Below are 12,202 nucleotides of genomic sequence, written 5' to 3'. Positions count from 1 at the left end.
TTAGTTAGTTATAATTGTAAGGGTAGAGGGTGTGATGAGGACATGATCAAGAGCAAGGGCAAGGATCCACTTGAAGGACTTGGAGGGCCTATGACAAGGGCTAGAGCAAGGAAAGCCAAGGAAGCTCTTCAACAAGTGTTGTCCATACTATTTGAATACAAGCCCAAGTTTCAAGGAGAAAAGTCCAAGGTTGTGAGTTGTATCATGGCCCAAATGGAGGAGGACTAAATGACACCACTTTGTCTCAATTTTAGAGTGTTTAGTTTGACTAAATAATGGCCCAATCCTTGTAAAGTTGGTTGACCAAAAATATGTTTTGGGTTAATCAACTAAAAGGGCTTTAGTAGGTTTAGTTCAAGTTGTAATAAGGGCCCAATTGGCAACCTAGGCATCAGCCTTTTGGGAGACCAAATGGTGGCTGACTTGTTGGCTGTTGGGGGTGACTTTTGGTTGCCACAATTTCAGTTACACTCAGCCATTAAGTTTTTTTTTTAATTCCCTAGGTTAATGGCATTAAGTTATTTTAATTCTAGGTTAGTGGGGTCATTACTAAAATCTGCTGTAAAGCTTCTATATAAGCTGAATCATTTTATCAATAAACACAAGTTGAGTTTTATTCAGAAAATTAGAGTTTATCTCTTTTATCTTAGTGAAAGTGATTCTCCTAAATTCTTGAGTGATTCAAGAACACCCTGGCTGTATCAAAGGACTTTCACAACCTTTGTGTGTTGCCCTCGCTGGAAAGAGTGATTCTTTCCTTCCTTTCATCTTCACCCTTGTTCTTTCAAACCACAATTCCAGAAAATCCACCTCTGCCCAGAATTATCTCGTGGCCATAACTCCCATTTTACGCACTCAAATTAAGTGATTCTTGAGCCTAAATTGAATTTTAAAACGAGACCTTTCACCTCGTTTTGGAATCACCTCATTTGGAGCCCTGTAGCTTCAGTTATTGCCATTTCTATATTTTTGTCCAGCCACCACTTAACTTACGTTTTACCATCCCATTCATCCATTTTATGCCAAGAACCACCTTATTAAGACCCACGAAATTAACCACCTTATTTTCCATCCTTTCCTTAATCAATTTCCGCATTTTCCATCAAGGTTTAATCCTAGACGATCCTAAGTCAGCCCTTGTGCCATGAGGATTCATATCATTTGGTAATCAGAGCTCCGGTTCTAGGATCAACACTTCCTTTGCTGGAAATATTGGGTAACATCCTTCTTTATTCTCTTTGCCATTTATATTACCTTCTTATTCATATATTTTTTTTTAGGCTGAACCATTGCAAAAGTTAAGCCTTTTGATCTTTTTGTTATATATAATAAAAAAGAAGCAGAATTTCGTATAAGCAAAATTAAAAAAAAAAAAAATTGGGCTGAATGGTTCATGCTTAAAGAACTTTAAAAAAAAATCTCTTTAAGGTAATATATTGGTTGCATGAAGGATTGTTACTTGAATTCCTAAATTCTGAATTTTATTTCCTTCATTTGTGCCTAAAAACATTGTTAGCCTTTTCTTGGTTAACCTTTTCCTTGTCTCTCTAGCCTTACCTTACACATATTGGTGAATTGTTCTTTGTTGTGGCCATAATCTCTTGAATTGCCTAAGAACTCAAGGGGAATTAGAGTGGTAAAAGGCAAGAGTGTTTCATTAGAGAAAAGCCATAATTGTGTGATACACTTGATTGGGTGAGGTATTCAAACAGCAACTATAATTGTCTTGTTACGTTTGATTTGTTTGTTTGAGATGTCAGGTACTAATCCTAATGATGGAGTGGGGCTTTCGCAATTCCAAATGCAAGCTTTGATGCAACATTTGGAGAGGTTAATGAAACAACGAGATGATGCGCTCCATGAGAGGTTGGATCAAATGGAGAATAGAGATCATAATGAAGAAGAAAGGAGGAGAAGAGGGAATGATGGTGTTCCTAGACAAAACCGAATTGATGGTATTAAACTCAACATTCCTCCATTTAAAGGAAAGAATGATCCGGAGGCCTACTTGGAGTGGGAGATGAAAATAGAGCATGTTTTCTCATGCAACAACTATGAGGAGGACCAGAAGGTGAAGCTTGCCGCCACGGAGTTTTCCGACTATGCTCTTGTGTGGTGGAACAAGCTACAAAAGGAGAGAGCAAGAAATGAAGAGCCAATGGTTGATACATGGACGGAGATGAAAAAGATCATGAGGAAGCGGTATGTGCCGGCTAGTTACTCAAGGGACTTGAAATTCAAGCTCCAAAAACTAACCCAAGGCAACAAGGGGGTTGAGGAGTATTTCAAGGAAATGGATGTGCTCATGATTCAAGCAAAGATTGAAGAAGATGAGGAGGTAACTATGGCTCGATTTCTTAATGGTTTGACTAATGATATCCGTGATATTGTTGAGTTGCAGGAGTTTATTGAAATGGATGATTTACTTCACAAAGCAATCCAAGTAGAGAAACAATTAAAAAGGAAAGGAGTGGCTAAGAGGAGTTTTACCAACTTTGGTTCTTCTAGTTGGAAAGACAAAGGTAAGAAAGATGGGGCTGCTACTTCTAGTAGTTCCTCACCTATCCCATCAAAACCTCGCTCAAATTCCCAAGAGGAACCCTCTAAAAGGAGTAGAGATGTGAAGTGTTTCAAGTGCCAAGGCCTAGGACACTATGCTTATGAGTGCCCTAACAAAAGGTCCATGGTTCTTAGAGATGGAGAATATATAAGTGAATCCGATGTTGAAGAAGAAGAGGAGAGTGAGTACGTAGAGGAAGAGGAGACTCCGGAGGGAGATTTGTTGATGATTAGGCGGTTACTTGGTGGTCAATTGAAGCATGAGGAGGAGAGCCAAAGAGAAAACATCTTTCACACTAGATGTTTAATCAATGGCAAGGTGCGCATGGTGATCATTGATGGAGGTAGTTGCACCAATGTGGCTAGTGCTAGATTAGTGTCAAAGCTAAATTTAGCTACTAAACCACATCCTAGGCTATACAAACTTCAATGGCTTAGTAAGGATGGGGAGGTGCAAGTGAGGTAGCAAGTTGAAGTGGGCGTTTCCATTGGGAAATACAATGATAAGGTACTTTGTGATGTTGTTCCTATGGAGGCCAGTCACTTACTTTTGGGGAGACCATGGCAATTTGATAAAAGATCCAATCATGACGGTTACACCAACAAGATCTCTTTCATGCACCAAGACAAAAAGATTGTGCTCAAGCCATTGAGTCCACAAGAAGTGTGTGAGGATCAAAAGAAAATGAGAGAAAAACTTCTTAAAGAGAAAAGAGAAAAAGAAAAAGTGAGCAAAACACTTGAGAGTGAGAAAAAGAGGGAAACACTTGAGAGGAAAAAGAGTGAACAAAAGAATAGTGAAACACTTGAAGTGAGGGAGAGCTATTTAGCCACAAAAAGTGAGATCAAGAGGTTGTTTCGTGCTAAACAGTCACTATATATCTTGTTTTGCAAAAATCAGATTTTGACCACTAACACTTTTGATGATTTTGAAGTGCCTTCTAGTGTTAAAACTCTTTTGCAGGATTTTCAAGACATGTTTCCACCAAATGTGCCAAATGGACTACCACCTTTGAGGGGAATTGAGCATCAAATTGATCTCATTCCGGGAGCTTCTTTGCCCAATAGGCCAGCCTATAGAAGTAATCCACAAGAAACCAAAGAGATTCAAAGACAAGTGGATGAACTCATTAGCAAAGGTTGGGTAAGAGATAGTATGAGTCCTTGTGCTGTCCCGGTGATTTTGGTCCCTAAAAAGGATGGGACATGGCGCATGTGTTCCGATTGTAGAGCCCTTAATAACATCACCATTAAATATAGGCATCCTATACCTAGGCTTGATGATTTGCTTGATGAATTGCATGGTGCATGTTACTTCTCTAAAATTGATTTAAAAAGTGGATACAATCAAATTAGGATTAGAGAAGGGGATGAATGGAAAACTGCTTTTAAAACAAAATATGGTTTGTATGAATGGTTAGTTATGCCTTTTGGCCTAACTAACGCTCCTAGCACTTTCATGAGACTAATGAATCATATCTTGAGAGAGTTCATAGGAAAGTTCGTTGTGGTGTACTTTGATGATATTCTTATCTATAGCACTTCACTTGATTTGCATATTGATCATTTAAAATCTGTCTTGACTGTGCTTAGAGAAGAACAATTGTATGCCAATCTTGAAAAATGCATCTTTTGTACTAACCATGTTGTGTTTCTTGGTTTTGTTGTGAGTTCAAAAGGAGTGCAAGTTGATGAGGAGAAGGTTAGGGCTATTCAAGAATGGCCTACACCTAAGTCCGTGACCGAGGTGAGGAGTTTTCATGGCTTAGCAAGTTTTTATAGACGATTTGTGAAGGATTTTAGCACATTGGCAGCACCTCTCAATGAAGTGCTCAAGAAAAATGTTGGTTTCAAATGGGGAGAGAAACAAGAAGAAGCTTTCAATGTTCTTAAGCAAAAGCTAACTAATGCCCCCATACTTGCGTTGCCAAACTTTCAAAAATATTTTGAAATTGAGTGTGATGCTTGAAATGTTGGGATTGGGGCTGTGTTGATGCAAGAAGGCCATCCAATTGCTTATTTTAGTGAAAAGTTAAGTGGTCCTACCCTTAACTATTCAACTTATGATAAGGAGTTGTATGCCTTAGTACGGGGTTTGAAAACATGGCAACACTACCTTTATCCCAAGGAATTTGTCATTCATAGTGACCATGAGTCCCTCAAATATATCAAGGGGCAAGGCAAGCTTAACAAAAGGCATGCGAAGTGGGTGGAATTCCTAGAGCAATTCCCTTATGTTATCAAACATAAAAAGGGAAAAGGTAATATTGTAGCTGATGCTCTTTCTCGGCGTCATGCATTACTTTCTATGCTTGGAACAAAATTGATTGGTCTTGAATGTTTGAAAAGCATGTATGAAAATGATGAAACTTTTGGAGAAATTTTTAAAAATTGTGAAAAATTTTCAGAAAATGGTTTCTTTAGACATGAAGGCTTTCTTTTCAAAGAAAACAAATTGTGTGTGCCTAAATGTTCTACTAGAAATTTGCTTGTTTGTGAAGCACATGAAGGAGGTTTAATGGGGCATTTTGGGGTCCAAAAGACTCTAGAAACATTACAAGAACATTTTTATTGGCCTCATATGAAAAAGGATGTGCAGAAATTTTGTGAACATTGCATTGTATGTAAAAAGGCAAAGTCTAAGGTAAAGCCTCATGGATTGTATACTCCATTGCCAATTCCGGAGTATCCTTGGATTGATTTATCCATGGATTTTGTTTTGGGGCTGCCAAAAACAAGCAATGGTAGAGATTCCATTTTTGTGGTTGTTGATAGGTTTTCTAAAATGGCTCATTTTATTCCATGTAAAAAAATTGATGATGCTTCCCATGTGGTTGATTTGTTTTTCAAGGAGATTGTGAGACTCCATGGTTTGCCAAGGAGCATTGTTAGTGATAGGGACTCTAAGTTCCTAAGCCATTTTTGGAGGACTTTGTGGAGCAAGTTGGGCACTAAATTGTTATTTTCAACCACTTGTCACCCACAAACCGATGGGCAAACGGAAGTTGTTAATAGGACTTTGGGAACTTTGCTTAGGACAGTTTTGAGGAAGAACTTAAAAACTTGGGAAGCTTGTTTACCCCATGTTGAATTTGCTTACAATAGAGCTGTTCATAGCACCACTAATTGTTCTCCTTTTGAAGTTGTTTATGGTTTTAACCCACTAACTCCTCTTGATCTTTTGCCTATGCCTAATGTTTTTGTTTTTAAGCATAAAGAAGGTCAAGCAAAGGCGGACTATGTGAAGAAGCTTCATGAGAGAGTCAAAGATCAAATTGAGAGGAAAAATAAAAGCTATGCTAAACAAGCCAACAAAGGGAGAAAGAAGGTTGTCTTCGAACCCGGAGATTGGGTTTGGGTGCACATGAGAAAAGAAAGGTTTTCGAAACAAAGGAAATCAAAGCTTCAACCAAGGGGAGATGGACCATTTCAAGTGCTTGAAAGAATCAATGACAATGCTTACAAATTTGAGCTGCTCGGTGAGTATAATGTTAGTTCCACCTTCAATGTCTCTGATTTATCTCTTTTTGATGCAGATGGAGAATCTGATTTGAGGACAAATCCTTCTTAAGAGGGAGAGAATGATGAGGACATGATCAAGAGCAAGGGCAAGGATCCACTTGAAGGACTTGGAGGGCCTATGACAAGGGCTAGAGCAAGGAAAGCCAAGGAAGCTCTTCAACAAGTGTTGTCCATACTATTTGAATACAAGCCCAAGTTTCAAGGAGAAAAGTCCAAGGTTGTGAGTTGTATCATGGCCTAAATGGAGGAGGACTAAATGACACCACTTTGTCTCAATTTTAGAGTGTTTAGTTTGACTAAATAATGGCCCAATCCTTGTAAAGTTGGCTGACCAAAAATATGTTTTGGGTTAATCAACTAAAAGGGCTTTAGTAGGTTTAGTTCAAGTTGTAATAAGGGCCCAATTGGCAACCTAGGCATCAGCCTTTTGGGAGACCAAATGGTGGCTGACTTGTTGGCTGTTGGGGGTGACTTTTAGTTGCCACAATTTCAGTTACACTCAGCCATTAAGTTTTTTTTTTTAATTCCCTAGGTTAATGGCACTAAGTTATTTTAATTCTAGGTTAGTGGGGTCATTACTAAAATCTACTGTAAAGCTTCTATATAAGCTGAATCATTTTATCAATAAACACAAGTTGAGTTTTATTCAGAAAATTAGAGTTTATCTCTTTTATCTTTTAGTGAGATTGATTCTCCTAAATTCTTGAGTGATTCAAGAACACCCTGGCTGTATCAAAGGACTTTCACAACCTTTGTGTGTTGCCCTTGCTGGAAAGAGTGATTCTTTCCTTCCTTTCATCTTCACCCTTGTTCTTTCAAACCACAATTCCAGAAAATCCACCTCTGCCAAGAATTATCTCGTGGCCATAACTCCCATTTTACGCACTCAAATTAAGTGATTCTTGAGCCTAAATTGAATTTCAAAACGAGACCTTTCACCTCGTTTTGGAATCACCTCATTTGGAGCCCTGTAGCTTCAGTTATTGCCATTTCTATATTTCTGTCCAGCCACCACTTAACTTACGTTTTACCATCCCATTCATCCATTTTATGCCAAGAACCACCTTATTAAGACCCACGAAATTAACCACCTTATTTTCCATCCTTTCCTTAATCAATTTCCGCATTTTCCATCAAGTTTTAATCCTAGACGATCCTAAGTCAGCCCTTGTGCCATGAGGATTCATATCAGGGTGTCACATTTAGTGGTATCAGAGCAAGTCAGACCTTTCAGCTATGTGTGTTATGAGCTTTCTGTGTTTCCTTGTGTACTCTGATTGCGTTGTGTTTGTTTTGTTTGATTAGAGGTGTACTTTATTGTGTTGGTATTTTTTTTTTCAAAGTTTTGTTTCTTGCGTGACATAGGAAGTAATGGCTGCGAGAAATGAGCGAGAACGACTTCTTACCGAGGCCTTGAACAACTTGGCGCAAGATATGGCCAATCAGGGAGGCAGTGGAGGAGTAACTACGTACCATGGGTTAGATTGCTTTCACAGGAAAAACCCACCTACTTTCAAAGGGGGTTATGATCCTGAGGGTGTTGAGGCTTGGCTGAGGGAGATTGAGAAGATCTTCCGGGTGATGGAGTGTCAGGACCATCAGAAGGTGTTGTTTGCTACTCACATGCTAGCAGATGAGGCGAAGTACTGGTGGGAGAACACTCGCCCATGTCTAGAGGGAGCAGGTGGTGTTGTTGTCCAATGGGAGACTTTCAGACAAACTTTTCCGGAGAAGTATTTTCCAGAAGATGTGAAGAATAGGAAGGAGATGGAGTTTCTCGAGGTAAAACAGGAAAGTATGACGGTGGCAGAGTATGCAACGAGGTTTGAGAACCTTGTAAGGTATTTTCCTCATTATCAGGGGGAAGCTGGGGAGAAGTCCAAATGCGTGAAATTTGTCAATGGCCTTCGACCAGAAGTAAAGATGATGGTAAATTATCACGGTATTCACAACTTTGCACAGTTGACCAACATGTGTAGAATCTTTGATGAAGATCAGCGAGAGAAGGCTGCTTTTTACAGGAATGCCAATGCTAGTCATGGGAAAGAGAAGAAGCCTGTGACTCACAATCATGCTAAGCCATATTCTGCCCCTCCCGGGAAATATGGAAACCATTCTGGAGGATAGAGGACTAGTGGAGGACTTCAACCAGGGAGTTCTCAGCCAATTAACAAGGAGACTCAGCCTGCGGGTAGAGGTAGTGGTGCTCCTGCTATCGTTACTACACCACTTAGGTGTGGGAAGTGTGGTCGGCTTGGGCATATTGCTCGTGAGTGCACAGATAGAGAGGTGACTTGCTTTAACTGCCAAGGTAAAGGCCACCTCAGTACCAGTTGCCCATATCCAAGGAGGGAGAAGAGGAGTGGAAGTTAGAATAACCAGAGTGGACAACCAAGGACCACAGGGAGAGTGTTTGCTCTTAGTGGTGTTGATGCCGCACAGTCTAATGAACTCATCCAAGGTATGTGTTTCATAAGTCAAGTTCCCTTGGTTGTATTGTATGATTCAGGTGCGACCCATTCATTTATTTCTCGTGTCTGTGTTGAAAAACTTGCCTTGCCCGTGTCTTCCTTGAAATTTGACTTGATTGTGAATACACCTGCTAGTGGGTCTGTTTTAACTTCTGATGTGTGCTTGCAATGTCCTGTCTTAATTTCTGATAGACAGTTTCAGATTGATTTAGTTGTTTTACCTTTGAGTCAGATTGATGCTATTCTTGGTATGGACTGGTTATCTTCGAATCATGTCTTATTAAATTGTTTTGAGAAATCTGTTGTCTTTCCTGAGTCTGGTGTGAGTGAAGGTGATATGTTTTTGTCTACTAACCAAGTTGAGGCATCTTTGAGGAAGGATGCATGGGTATACATGATCTTAGCTAGTATGAGTGTCGAGACTACAAACCCTATGAGTGATATACCATTGGTGAGAGAGTTTCCAGAGGTGTTTGAGGAGGTGTCAGGATTACCACCAGAGAAAGAGGTCGAGTTCTCTATAGACCTAGTGCCCGGTACTGGACCCATATCCATAGCACCTTATAGGATGTCCCCTGTGGAGTTGAGTGAGCTTAAGAAACAGTTAGAGGAACTCTTAGAGAAACAGTTTGTGAGGCCTAGTGTGTCACCTTGGGGAGCACCAGTGTTGTTAGTTAAAAAGAAGGATGGGACTATGAGACTATATGTAGATTATCGTCAGTTGAATAAGGTAACGATTAAGAATAGGTACCCTTTGCCTAGAATAGATGACCTGATGGACCAATTAGTAGGGGCTTATGTGTTCAGTAAGATAGATCTTAGGTCAGGTTACCACCAAATTAGAGTGAAGCCTGAAGATGTTCTGAAGACTGCCTTTAGGACCTGTTACGGTCATTATGAGTACTTGGTTATGCCTTTTGGTGTGACCAACGCCCTTGGTGTGTTCATGGATTATATGAATAGGATCTTTCACCCCTACCTAGATAGTTTTGTAGTGGTCTTCATAGATGATATCTTGGTGTATTCTAAGACTAGAGAGGAACATGAGGAGCATCTGAGAGTTGTGTTGCAAACCCTCAAAGACAATAGACTGTATACTAAGTTGTCCAAGTGTGATTTTTGGCTAGAAGAGGTGAGCTTCTTAGGGCATGTTATATCTAAGGGAGGGATAGCAATAGATCCTTCCAAGGTAGAGGCAGTGATGAGTTGGGAGAGTCCTAAGTCAGTGTTTGAGATTAGGAGCTTTCTTGGCTTATCAGAATACTACCATAGATTCATAGAGGGTTTTTCTAAGCTAGCCTTACCTTTGACTAAGCTTACTCGTAAGGGTCAAGTTTTTGTGTGGGATGCCCAGTGTGAGAGTAGTTTCTGTACCCTTAAGGAAAGGTTGAACACTGCGCCAGTTTTAGTGTTACCTGACCCGAGTGAACCTTTTGTGGTGTACTATGATGCGTCCAAGATGGGTTTGGGTGGAGTGCTTAGGCAACGGGGACATGTAGCGGCCTATGCTTCTCGACAGCTTAAGATACATGAAAGGAATTATCCCACACACGATCTTGAGTTAGCATCCGTAGTTTTTGCTCTTAAGCTTTGGAGGCATTACCTTTATGGATCTAAATTTGAGGTGTTTAGTGACCATAAGATCCTTAGATATTTGTTTGATCAAAAAGAGCTTAACATGAGGCAGAGGAGATGGTTAGAGTTCCTTAAGGATTACAATTTTGAGCTTAGCTATCACCCAGGTAAAGCCAATGTAGTAGCTGATGCCTTAAGTAGGAAATCCCTTCAAATGTTTGCTTTGATGGTTAGAGAGTTGGACCTCTTAGAGAAGTTTAGAGACATGAGTTTGGCATGTGAGATCACCTCTAGTAGCATTAAGTTGGGTATGTTGAGAGTCACCAACGAACTCTTGAGCGAGATCCGAGAGGGTCAGAAGTCTGACCCATTCTTGTCGGCCCAGTTAGAGTCCATAGTCGCAAGGAGAGAGAGTAGTTTAGAGTGGGAACTGATGGAGTTTTGAGGTTTCAAGATAGGGTGTGTGTTTCTAGTGTACCCAAGCTCAGGAGAACGATCTTGGAAGAGGGCCATAGAAGTAGTTTGAGTATCCACCCAGGAGCGACTAAGATGTACCAGGACCTTAGGCAGATGTTTTGGTGGCCGGGTATGAAGAAAGAAGTTAATGAGTTTGTCCTTGCATGCCTAGTGTGTCAGAAAGCTAAGATAGAACACCAGAAGCCTTCAGGGAAGTTGTAACCTTTAGAGATACCTGAGTGGAAGTGGGATAACATCTCCATGGATTTCGTGTTGGGGTTACCTAGGACCCCCAAAGGTTTAGATTCCATTTGGGTTATTGTAGACAGGTTGACCAAATCTGCTCACTTCATCCCAATTAACATCAGATATTCTTTAGAGAGGTTGACTAGCTTGTACGTTAGTGAGATAATTAGACTACACGGTGTTCCTTCTAGCATAGTCTCTGATAGAGATCCCATATTTACCTCTATATTTTGGGAGAGTCTTCATAAAGCCTTGGGGACCAAGCTTAGGTTGAGTTCGGCTTACCACCCACAGACTGACAGTCAAACCGAGCGCACCATCCAATCCTTAGAGGACCTCTTAAGAGCCTATGTGTTAGAGTAGAGGGGTAGTTGGGATAGTTTCTTACCCTTGATAGAGTTTACATACAACAATAGTTTTCACTCCAGTATAGGTATGGCGCCTTATGAGGCATTGTATGGTAGAAGACGTAGGACACCTCTATGTTGGGTAGATTCCAGTGAGAGCATTGCCTTAGGACCTGAGGTAGTTCAGCAGACCGCTGAAAAGGTCAAGTTGATCCAAGAAAGGATGAGAGCAGCCCAAAGTAGGCAGAAGAGCTACTATGATCAGAGAAGAAAGGATCTTGAATTTGCTATAGGTGATCATGTATTTCTGAGAGTCACTCCGTGGACTGGGGTTGGTAGGGCGTTGAAGTCCCGTAAGCTCACACCTAGATTCATTGGTCCCTTTGAAATCCTAAAGCGTGTTGGCCCAGTTGCGTATCAGGTGGCTTTGCCACCATCTCTCTCAAATCTCCACAATGTCTTCCATATCTCTCAGCTCAGAAAATATGTCCATGATCCGTCGCACGTGATCGAATTGGACAATGTCCAAGTGAAAGAGAACTTGACATATGAAACACAACCATTAAGGATCGATGATCGTATGGTTAAGCAACTAAGGGGGAAAGAGATTCCCTTGGTCAAAGTAGTATAGGGAAGTGCTTCGGGCAAGGATACAACTTGGGAACTAGAGGGTCAGATGCGTGATGCATATCCTACCTTATTCGATACCGGTAAGTTTCGGGGGCGAAACTTTTTTTTAAGGGGGGTGGAATTGTAACAGCCGTAACTTTTAATAAATAAATAAGAAATTAATAAATTAATAAATAAATAAATAAGTAAAAAAAATAATTAGGTCATAAATTCCCACTATATAAACCAAATGTTAACCTAGAGCAGCTTTTAGAAAACACATTTTGTTCCTTTCTTCTTTTCTGACGCACAAGAACCCTAACAGCGCAACCAGAGGAGAAGCTCTAGAGAGAACCAGAGACGCCACCATTGCTAACGGAGAACATTTAAGCGACTACATCGAGGTAAGGGATGAGT

At 40.4% G+C, this 12,202-nt stretch overlaps 1 pseudogene; it reads left to right on the top strand.

Annotated features, from left to right (window-relative positions):
* Positions 1-2,074: 2,074 nt before the first annotated feature.
* On the top strand, positions 2,075-8,208 carry LOC114404929 (annotated as a pseudogene).
* The last annotated feature ends 3,994 nt before the right edge of the window (positions 8,209-12,202 follow it).

The sequence above is a fragment of the Glycine soja genome, chromosome 3 (assembly GCF_004193775.1).
Source record: "Glycine soja cultivar W05 chromosome 3, ASM419377v2, whole genome shotgun sequence".
Lineage (NCBI taxonomy): Eukaryota > Viridiplantae > Streptophyta > Magnoliopsida > Fabales > Fabaceae > Glycine > Glycine soja.
Note: the sequence above shows the minus strand (reverse complement) of the source record. Positions and strands in the feature narration are given on the sequence as shown.